This window comes from Zea mays, chromosome 4, assembly GCF_902167145.1.
Source record: "Zea mays cultivar B73 chromosome 4, Zm-B73-REFERENCE-NAM-5.0, whole genome shotgun sequence".
In the NCBI taxonomy this organism is placed as follows: Eukaryota; Viridiplantae; Streptophyta; class Magnoliopsida; order Poales; family Poaceae; genus Zea; species Zea mays.
Window position 1 is genome coordinate 192340165 of NC_050099.1, and position 10148 is coordinate 192350312.

The 10148-nt window shown below is 42.6% G+C and overlaps 3 long non-coding RNA genes across 3 annotated transcripts; all 3 read left to right on the top strand.

Annotated features, from left to right (window-relative positions):
• Positions 1-268: 268 nt before the first annotated feature.
• On the top strand, positions 269-2734 carry LOC111591322 (uncharacterized). The gene is made up of 2 exons (XR_002750488.2): positions 269-2019; positions 2383-2734. It is a non-coding gene; the product is annotated as an uncharacterized lncRNA (long non-coding RNA).
• A 2493-nt stretch (positions 2735-5227) lies between these two features.
• On the top strand, positions 5228-7697 carry LOC103654327 (uncharacterized). Its single transcript, XR_002268851.3, has 5 exons — positions 5228-5776; positions 6405-6660; positions 6764-6995; positions 7082-7184; positions 7311-7697. It is a non-coding gene; the product is annotated as an uncharacterized lncRNA (long non-coding RNA).
• Positions 7698-8286: 589 nt separating this feature from the next.
• Positions 8287-9028, top strand: LOC103654326 (uncharacterized). The gene is made up of 2 exons (XR_566024.2): positions 8287-8360; positions 8541-9028. It is a non-coding gene; the product is annotated as an uncharacterized lncRNA (long non-coding RNA).
• Positions 9029-10148: the final 1120 nt, after the last annotated feature.

Sequence of the window (10148 nt, forward strand, 5' to 3'; positions counted from 1 at the left end):
CCCACCCGCCCGCCGCAATCCACGCCCGCTCTGCGACGTGCTCGCCAGGTCCGGGACAAGCTCCATCCTCGCCACCCCGCACAAGGGCCAAGTCGCGCGTCTCCCGCCCCATCGCTAGAGCCACCCGCCCGCCGCGACAGCCGCGAACGCCATGATCCGCCCGCCCGCCCTCCGCAATCCCCGCCCGCTCTGCGACGTGCTCGCCAGGTCCGGGACGAGCTCCATCCTCGCCACCCCTCACAAGGGCCAAGTCGCGCGTCTCCCGCCCCCCATCGCTGGTGGCTCCGGCTCCCACGGCGGTGGCATCCCGCCGCACGCCTCTCGGCCCCCCTCACTGGCGGCCCCAGCCCCGGCGACACACGGAGAGCGAAAAGGATGGGTCTCCGGCGCACCACCAGATCCCTCGCGCTCCACCTACCTTTGTCGCCACCATCCCTGTTCTTATCTCCCATTGAACCTTGCAGTCGGTCGGTCGCTCCGCCTACTCAGGTACGCATGCACACCTCCTCCATCTGCCGCTCCCGTTCGTTTAGCAACTAGCTCCGTCTCCACCTTTATATACTTGGACTCCCCTGCAACTCTGCAGAAGTAATATTTTAAGAGAGGCTGAATAATCAAAGACCCTCTTCTGGTCCAAACATAGAGCATAAAGAAGATAGCAATCTGGATAGTATACATACTGATAGTAAAAAAAGACTTATATAACACCATCCATTACTTTTTTTGTATACATTCATATATAACTACTTGGTTTGGGTAAAATAACTGAATTTGGCACACTACACTAAAGAAACACAGATTCTGAACTAAATAATTATTTTATTTTTTAAGTGAAGGTTCAATGCCTATTGGGATAACGATGGTGGATAGATTCAGGAAGGGACGGTGTATTGTTTTGGGTGATTTTATTTCTTTGGTTGGCTGTCTGTTTTGTGCGGTTGCTGCAAAATTTTCTCTATATAGCATTGTAGCTATTGAATACTTGTCTTATGCAGCAGCAGCGACAGCGGTGTAACAAGCACAGATTAGGCTTGAATTATGTATTTTTTGTATTTAGGTATTAAGAAGTAGCTATCTCAAATATCTCTGAACTCAAGTGACTGTCCCGTTCTCTGACCATACAAGAATTGGCAGATTTTTGGAAGTGTTTCTGACCTACTGAAGTATGCAAAGAGGGAACCTTCCCATGGGAGATCAACTTCTATGTTGTCCAGCATAATAGAGAAGTCATTAGCTGCTTCTTCTGTACTTAATTTCTTATAAGCAGCGACAAGAAAACTTCTTCTGATGTCATTAGCTCTGCATAGAGACTAAAGGAATCCTCACCATGTCGAGGACACAAGCAAATTACCAGAAAACAATCCTCAAGTTTTGAATTGTGATGTGAAAACACCGTCAAAAGTGGTTAATGAATTGTCACCCACTTTTACTCCTGCAGATCCGTCAAAAGGCTCAAGTATAAGCTTGTTAAAAACTTCTGGTGCGAGAGAATTGTTGAAGCTAGATCCTGAAATGCACTACCAAATCAGCTAAGAAATGATTACATAGGAAGGAAGGATATGGCCCATGTTAGTATTTTATTAAGCCATAATTTGTATGATGATGTTGTCAAGCTTTAGAAGAAGGAAGGATATGGTCCATGTTAGTATTTTCTCCATCTGGCACACGAGCACCTTACAAACATATCCAAATCTCAGCATGGCCGTAGTGAGATTGGTCGTGGCCATGGTTTGGATTTAGCCTGTTTCTCTGCTTTAGCCTCTGTGGTCATGGTTTGGATTCCTGCAGAGATTATACTTATTAGTTATGTATGGTTGGATGATGTGTATAGTGTATTATCCTTATTAGTTCTTGCTTTTTCAATTCTTTGATGTGCCATCATAATTAAGTATTCTGCAATTTATAGTTATGTACTGCTCCTGTTGAAATATTATTCAGTTCACCAATGTGTGGTCACATTTTTCAGGGATTTGGACACCTTTCATTAATTACATACCCTTGCTGCTAATATGCTTGTTGGTGAGTTTTATCTATTGTTGCATTCTTTCTAATAAGTGGTAAGTGACATGAAAATTGCTTGCTGCTGAGTTTTATCTGTTGGTGTATTCTTTCTGTTAAGTGGTGAAGGGCATGAAAATTGCTTGCTGGTGAGTTTTATCTGCTATTGCATTTTTCTGTTGGGTGATATATATCATGAAAATTGTGGATCAAACACAAACTGTCGAAACTGGTATTTTCCCTGTATACATATGGATAGGGAAAAATAACAAAGTATCTCATTACTTCAAAGGGTCGTCATATTTTCCTTCATTTCTTGTTGACTCGATGTTACTTAAGCAATAAACAGCATTTGCGTCTCTGATTCTGTTGTTTTGGTTTCAGATTGGTCTCTAGAAATAATCTAAATCATTTAAAGAAGCCCAAGCAGCAGGATTCATCGAAGAGAGTGGGACTCTGGGTGATATATGGGAGACTGTGTCAAGCAGTGATCTTGTTTTGCTACTGATATCTAATTCTGCTCAGGTCCGCTTCATTGATCTAGATATATGCTTAGAAGCTTTGCACTTTGAATTGATCAACACTTTGTGTTTTCAACTATTATTGTTTTGATTGTGTTGCTTTGAAGTGAGACCGATTATTATGTTTAGAACTTTTCCTTATGACTAACACAATTCTTATCAACTTTTTATGCTACTCGTTAAGGGCTTTAAGAATGAGCTTTAGATTGCAAAAATAGCAACTGGTACCATCAGCTTCCGTTTCCAAGTGCCAACCAACAATTTCCATGTGGCTGAACTCTATCCACATTTAAATTTTTTAATACCTCTTCATATTGTAAACATCTTATTTTTTGCTATTATTACTAAATTTGCACACACAAGTAGTGACTATCTCAAACTCTATAGGTTACTCAATTAGATATTGTTTAGTGATATAGAAGACCAGAAATGAAACTTATTCTAATTCATAGTCTGAAAGGTTACTGGTCATAAAACTCAGTAGATTGCATAATTTTATAGACACATGCTCTTGTTTAGTACCAGGAAAATGGTCTGGTCTCTTCAGCCAGCATTATGATAACGCTTGTGAATTATGAAACTGCTCTAATTTTATAGACTATGCAATATCTAAGCAGATAAGGTGTAGAGTGTTACTTGTTATGTGTTTCCACAAAAAAATATACTGTCTCGTTTTCATTGTTTTTTGTTATGTGTCATGTCAATCCCCTCTTCAACATCTGCGTAAGAAGAAAGCAAGTACTAAATCAGCACTAGGAATTACTATATACAAACAAAGCTGCTTAAATCTCTACTACTCTATAAGAGTCTAATGTAGACCATCCGTGCACCATGGTTCTGCCTCTCTCTCGCCGACGGGTGGACCATGTCAGCGTTCGCTCGCACACCCTCGCGCTTGCGTCCCACCAAAATCCAACTAACCACGTATCTCCAACGCCTGCCGCTGCCGCCTCTACGTCTAGGGTTTTCTCACCATACACTTCGCCACCGCCGCATGGGTTTCCTCACCATACGCTTCGCCGCCGCTGCATGTTCCTTCCCTTTTTTGCTCGCTGCTTCCACCAAATCTGCCCACCGGCTCTGGAGGCTACAACTGTCTCGTCTGCCTCAGCAGACGCCTCCACCCTCGCATCGGAGCCGAGCAAGCGCTACACGGAGGTTTCTCGGCTACTTATGGCGAGCGAGGGTCGCATGACGGCGTCGTCAACCCATCGCAACTCATCCATTCCCCTCGTCGACGGCGTCGTCTTCGCTAACCGCTTCTCCATGTTCTCAATCCACTTTTCGCAGATCTGGGCCAACCGTGACCGCTACTGCGCGCCGAACCCGGATGACGACCTGGTCACCGGCTACGACGACAGGGACATGGTGGTGGAGAACCTGCGTAAGCTCTGCGTGCACGCGTCGCCAACGCCTTCGGTCACCCCTGGGTGTGGTGGGACTACGCCGCCGATTACCACCTCTGCTGCTCCATGAAGGTATGGACAACAAGTACAACCGCGCCTACGTCGAGGATGCTCACCACCGGCGTAATCCGCTCCCCCACCGAACTTCTGTCGGCATGACAGATCTCCTGCTCAGCGCGCAGATCTCCTCCTCGGCGCGATCCACGGCCGAGCCCGCCCATCCCGCCCACGCTGCCCCCACCAAACAACCGATCTGCTCGCCCACGATCTCCATGGAAGGTGGTCGATCGGCCTCTCCCCCGCGCTCCTTCATCAACCCCGTCCGCCGCGTCCGCCGAGCCTCGAGATCGCGCCGAGGAGGAGATCTGCGTGTCGAGGAGGTGCTGCTGTTCGATGTGGACGGCCAGCCGTCGTTCGCTCCGAAACGGCAGGTGCGGGGCGGCGGGTTCCTGGAGGACAGCTCGGCGACACTGACGCCCCCGGCGGGGCCGCGCTGGCGCCACGCTACGCCGGGCTGGTGATCTCGATCGAGCGGATGGCGCGGTCTCTGCTGCTGATCCGCCATTCTTACGCCCTTGGCCTGACACACGCTCACCACCGGCCCTCGCCAACCTCCAACCACGTTCCCCACACTGCTCTCGCCAATCATTAGAGTAGTAGAGATTTATTTTAGAATGCATGCCAATAGTTCATGTTGCAGATAACTGTTTTATTTTCTTCAACAATAGTTCATCTTCAATGATTCTTATTTTCTTCAACAATAGTTCATCTTCAATGATTTTGTACATGCTGCTAGATTATTCATGGTTATCATCTCCTGCACATGGCGATATCTGGTGGGATTGAAGAGTTTATTCAGTGCTATGATAGGAGTATATGACTCAGTGAAAATTGTTAACGGTGGATATCCAACCAATGTTCCATATTTCTATTGAAAACAGTTACACTTGTATTTTATTTTTTTGACACTTATGCTTGTATTTTATTTTGTTTAACATGGACACAAACACTTACGCAAGATCTAATTTTTTTCCCCAAGACCATGCCTCTGGGTTGTGAAAAATATTTTCATTTTTGTAAATGTGCCTCAAGTCAATCGTTTGAATTTTATCAAGTCTAAAATACTTATTTGTTGTTTGTTTACCAAATATGTTCCTATCACTTCCCTTGCAATGTTAATTCTTGCAATGTTAATTCTGAAGCCATCTGACGACTACTACTACTCATGTGCATATTCTTTGCTGCTGCTATTGCCCATTGTGTTGCATCTGTTACTGCAGGGACTAGCGGTTCATGTGCACGTTCTGGTTCAAGATGTGGTGGATGACACAAAGGATGGGCTCCTAGGGCCGTGACGTCCCCTTGGAGACGCAGTTCCTCATCGTCAAAGGGTCGTGGCTCACTGGCGAGCATCCCGTCGTGTACACCATCTTCCTCCCCATACTGGAGGGCTCATTCTGTGATATTCTTCAGTGAAACATCGGCGATGAGCTGGAGATCTGCTAGGCCTAAAGTTTCTTCTCTTGAAGTACATGGTATATTTGGGAGAGATGATGTTATCAAGTCACTTAGAGGCCTCTATGAAGTCTCAAAAAATCTGAAGGAAATTAGGTTCAAGGGTGGAGCTCTTTCTCTTGACATGTGTTTTACAAGCCTTCAGTTGTGTAAAGATGCTGCTGAATCTGAAGAAGCGAAAATGGCACTTTCTGCTGCAGCTAAGAAATTTAAGGTTCCTTCTCTGAAAATCTTAGGGAGATTGCTGGACACTGTAATGAAAGAAAGTGGGCTGGTCGCCGTGCAGAAGATGCTGGAGAGAAGCTCTACATGTGGGCTCTGATAAAGAACAAAGAGGTAACTGGTGCATCACCATTTGTAGCTTTCGAGCAAGTTTTTCTGTGATCTTTATTTTGAAATTCTGTTTTTTATTTATCTTTTAAGACTGTAGTATGCAATGCTAGAGTTCTGGGACTTGGTCCTAGGTTCATGTCAGTTTATGTGCCCAAGCTTACGTTATGATTTTTTGCCAACCCTCGTACAGAAGGAACACTTGTTTCATTTTTCTGTCTTCTGATTAGCTTATTAGTGAACAGTTGTCGACACATTTGTCTGTAATTAAAAATTCTAAATTAACTTTTTATAATTAATTTGTGTGATATTGATAATGTTTTCCACGCATATTTTGCATATTATAGTGATGTTTGTCGTTCCGTATCAATGTTTCATACAAATCTTTTACTTCCATCGCAACGCACGGGCATATATCTATAATATATATTGTTATCGTGTTATTGTATGGTTCCGTTGCATATTATAGTGATGATAGTGCAAAGTTTGTTAAAAGGTAAGGCCAGCCATAATGTACAGTGCTGTAGTTGTATGTTTCATTTCTTTCTCTAATAAGTATTATATCATTTGATCAAGATCAAGCCAGTTTATGTTTGGGCAGGTTATAATGTTTTTGCCTTTTTATCTATTGTAGAGACACTTTCTACACGAAGCAAGCTTTCTATTGGTGTTGTGTGTCCATACACTGCTCAAGTTAGAGCAATACAGGAAAAGGTTGGGAAGGCCTGCAGGAGGAATGATTATTTCTCAGTGAAAGTAAAATCTGTGGATGGTTTCCAAGGCGCGGAGGAAGATATAATTATCATATCAATAGTCAGGAGTAATGGAGCTGGTACAGTTGGGTTTCTATCAAACTTACAGAGGACTAACGTGGCTCTAACAAGGGCCAAGTAAGTTCTGCACCGAGCATTTAAATTTCACTTCAATTACTTCATAATCTTTTATCTGGTGCATGATAATAAAAACTATTTAATTTTTAACAATTTGTTGTAGGCATTGCTTATGGATTGTGGGGAATGGAACCACTCTGTTCAACAGCAATTCCGTTTGGCAAAAGATTGTCAAGGACACAAGGGATAGAGGTTGTTTTTTAATGCCACTGATGAGAAGGAGTTGCTGAATGCAATTTTCAAGCCTGCTGTTGAGTATCCTCACGCGGACAATTTAGCTGGCGAGGAGACAAGGCAACGATTGAGTACCAGGATGAGTTGAGATGGGGAAATTGGTTAGTGGATGATTAGTTGAGTACTTCAAACTTGACTGTGCATAAGTATGGGATTTTCATTTTCATTTCTGTTGTGGGTTGTGCAGTCTATTCAATGTCGCTGAGGCAATAGTTACAAGATCCTAGAAGATAACTCGTGGCAGCTCTACTCTACAATAAGGGTGATAAAGATGTCTCGCCCAATGGAAGGTATGCTTGAAAGTTCTAATATTTTTTTGAATGACACATCGGATACATATGGTCTTTTCAATTTATCGACGTTGTTCATAAATATTTAGATTACATGTTTGTTTATATTACTGCTCTGTGATTTAGATATCATATTTAGACATGATCAAGGTAGCAAGATGTTGACCCCATGGGTCCTTTTGGTGGAATAATGATAGAGTGCGGCACCAATCAACCTATTGAGAAAGTGCTTGCAGTTGAAGATGCAGGTCTAATGCTTGGATTTTTTAACATAGATGCTGCATAGCTTTAGCCTTATTGATGCTTGAGTTGCTACCACTGAAGATCTTTTGAACTACAGTTTTCACAAGCACACATTATATTTTTCCTTCATAACGACTGATGTAAGAAGGGCAGGCTTGGTGCAGTGGTGAGAGTTGTCTCACTGAGTCACCAGGCCATGGGTTCGAAACAGCCTTATGGGGGGTCTGCCCTTTGTTATTCATAACGACTAATGTAGTTATGTGTGTTGTCTGTCTCTTGAGTATGGTGGTGCGAGGCCATGATTAATTGATGTCTTCATTTGAACATTACTGTCTTTGGTGGATGCACCTGTTGGTTCTGAATTTCTGATCACTGGCCATGTGTAACCTTATCTGGCCTGCATCGCAAAGATTTCAATGTATTGTACCATTTATTTGTTGTACACTTGGCACTGAATCATACCAATAATTTACTTTCTTTTTGTTTTAGGGGAAACATTATCGAGAACTAGGTCGCATAGAAGACGAGAAGGCCAGCAGGAATATATTTGAAGCCAGGTAATAGTTGTCATTCAAATACTTTTGGTAATTTGGTTCTGATTTCTGAGATCTAATCTTCTGTTTGCAGAAATAAGCATATAACGAACACAGTAACCATCGACTTGCATGGCCAACATGTCCAACATGCTATGAACCTTCTCAAAATTCACATGATGATTTGTATTTGCATTCCATATGAGTACCACACAAGATTCGGTGTTGTAGTCTCTGCCAGTGCTTTAATTCACGCCACTTAGTTGTCTATGTTTTATCTCATGCTTTATTGTGCCTTTTTTGTGTGTTTTATGCCTTTGTTCCTTAAACAGCTGTCTTACTGAGGGTAATTACCAGTTGTGGTTCAGAAGGTACAGGGAAGGGAAAAATAAAGCGCTCGGTAAGAAAGTACCTATTTGAGTAGTAATTCTGGTTATTCTCAAAATGTGGCTTTCACAGGAGTTGCACTATTATTTGCAATTTGTATGCTGCGATTGTATGTTTCAGTGTAGTTGGATTTTGCTGTGAAGGCCTGAACAATGTTCTTGTTGTTGAACTTTTGAAATGTAAATGGTGGCAGGTTATAGAGCTTGCGGAGAAGGAACATATTGAGTGGCGCGAAGAGAACTCTGGAACTGTAGCCCTTCGACTTGGTGGGCCAAGAGAGTATCGGTTCCTTGAGCATGAAAGCGATTCTGACCAAGTGGGGAACTTTAACATAGATTAACTTTTGATCTAATCTATGTATTCTCGTATTGATGTGTTATAGTTATGGATGCTGCCTAGGTTGCGATGTAGGTTGTAGTTCTGACACAGAAGCTCGGTATTGTAGTTGGGTAAATTATGGTGTGATGTTGACCCCAGGCTGCTAACTGTGCAAGCACAGAAGCTCTGACTGTACAACCGTAGCCCTTCTGTGAACAATGCAACACAGGAACCGTAATCGTGAGTTGAAGAATATCATACTATGGCCGATTGTCACGGGAACCAATTTTGGCCTGTACCAACTGGAACTTACGATTTGTATGAAAATATATTTAACACTTAGTCCACAAATATTACTTATCATGTTCGACTGAATACTTTTGAAATGTACTAATATTATAATGTGTTATAAAGTATCATTAGACTAAACATATACTATAATATGTAAGAGCATCTCCAACAGGAGTCCTAAACGAGATTCTATTTTAAAATATAGAACTTAAACATCAAAAACATGATCAGGGATCCTATTTTATAAAAAATCATCTAACGATTATAGTGTTCATTATTTTGGGTTCTAAATATAGTATAGTACCTTACTAGATGAGTGTCCGTGCGTTGCAACGGAGACATATAATATATAAGTTACCGTGATATTATATATCCTCGTTGCAACGCATGGGCACTCACCTATATGTACATAAGTTATTATATGGTTCCGTCGCAACGCACGGGCACCCACCTAGTGTTATTATTATGTACTAATCCAGAGGGACCATTTGCAGCTAGAAGAAGTAGGCACGCCACGAAAGCAACATTAGCACAGGCCACGACGTGCGCGTATCGATACCATCGACCGGGTCGCAATCGCAGGTGCAATTTTGTACTACGTGGAAAATCACGCAGCCCACATCCGTACAGCAAGGCGGACCGCCCAATGGCGAGGCGGCGCGCGGACACAACGAAGCGGCCCCCCGGCCGTTCGCCGCCGTCACGACTCACGCGCGCACGGACACGGAGCGCACGCGGAGTCGGCTACAACGTGGCGCCATCGCCAGCCGGTTCCTTTACCTTTATTAGCCTTTGGGAATCGGAAGGGCTCTTTCAAAAAAGCTCTATTGTAGAATCTTCAATAGTTATATAAATTTAAGAAGTTGCTAAATAACTTTGCAAGTAAAAAAATATAAGTTTTCTAATAGTTCTCTATATACATATTGTAGTTTTGTTTTTTTAAATAATACTGTCAACATTTTGTTTAAGGAGTTGCTAAATGATTATTAAATGTAGAGAGGAAATGACGATAGATGAGAAGTTGTTAAATTATGAAGTTAATTTAGAGAGCTGTTGGAGAGAAGTGTTTATGTTAACTACCTTAATTATTGATTTTAGAATTATTTTAGATAATTACTGGAGTTGAGCAGCTTCAATAGTCTATATAAAATCGTTCCTCAGAACTTGTTATTAAGGATTGTTTCAAGAAAAT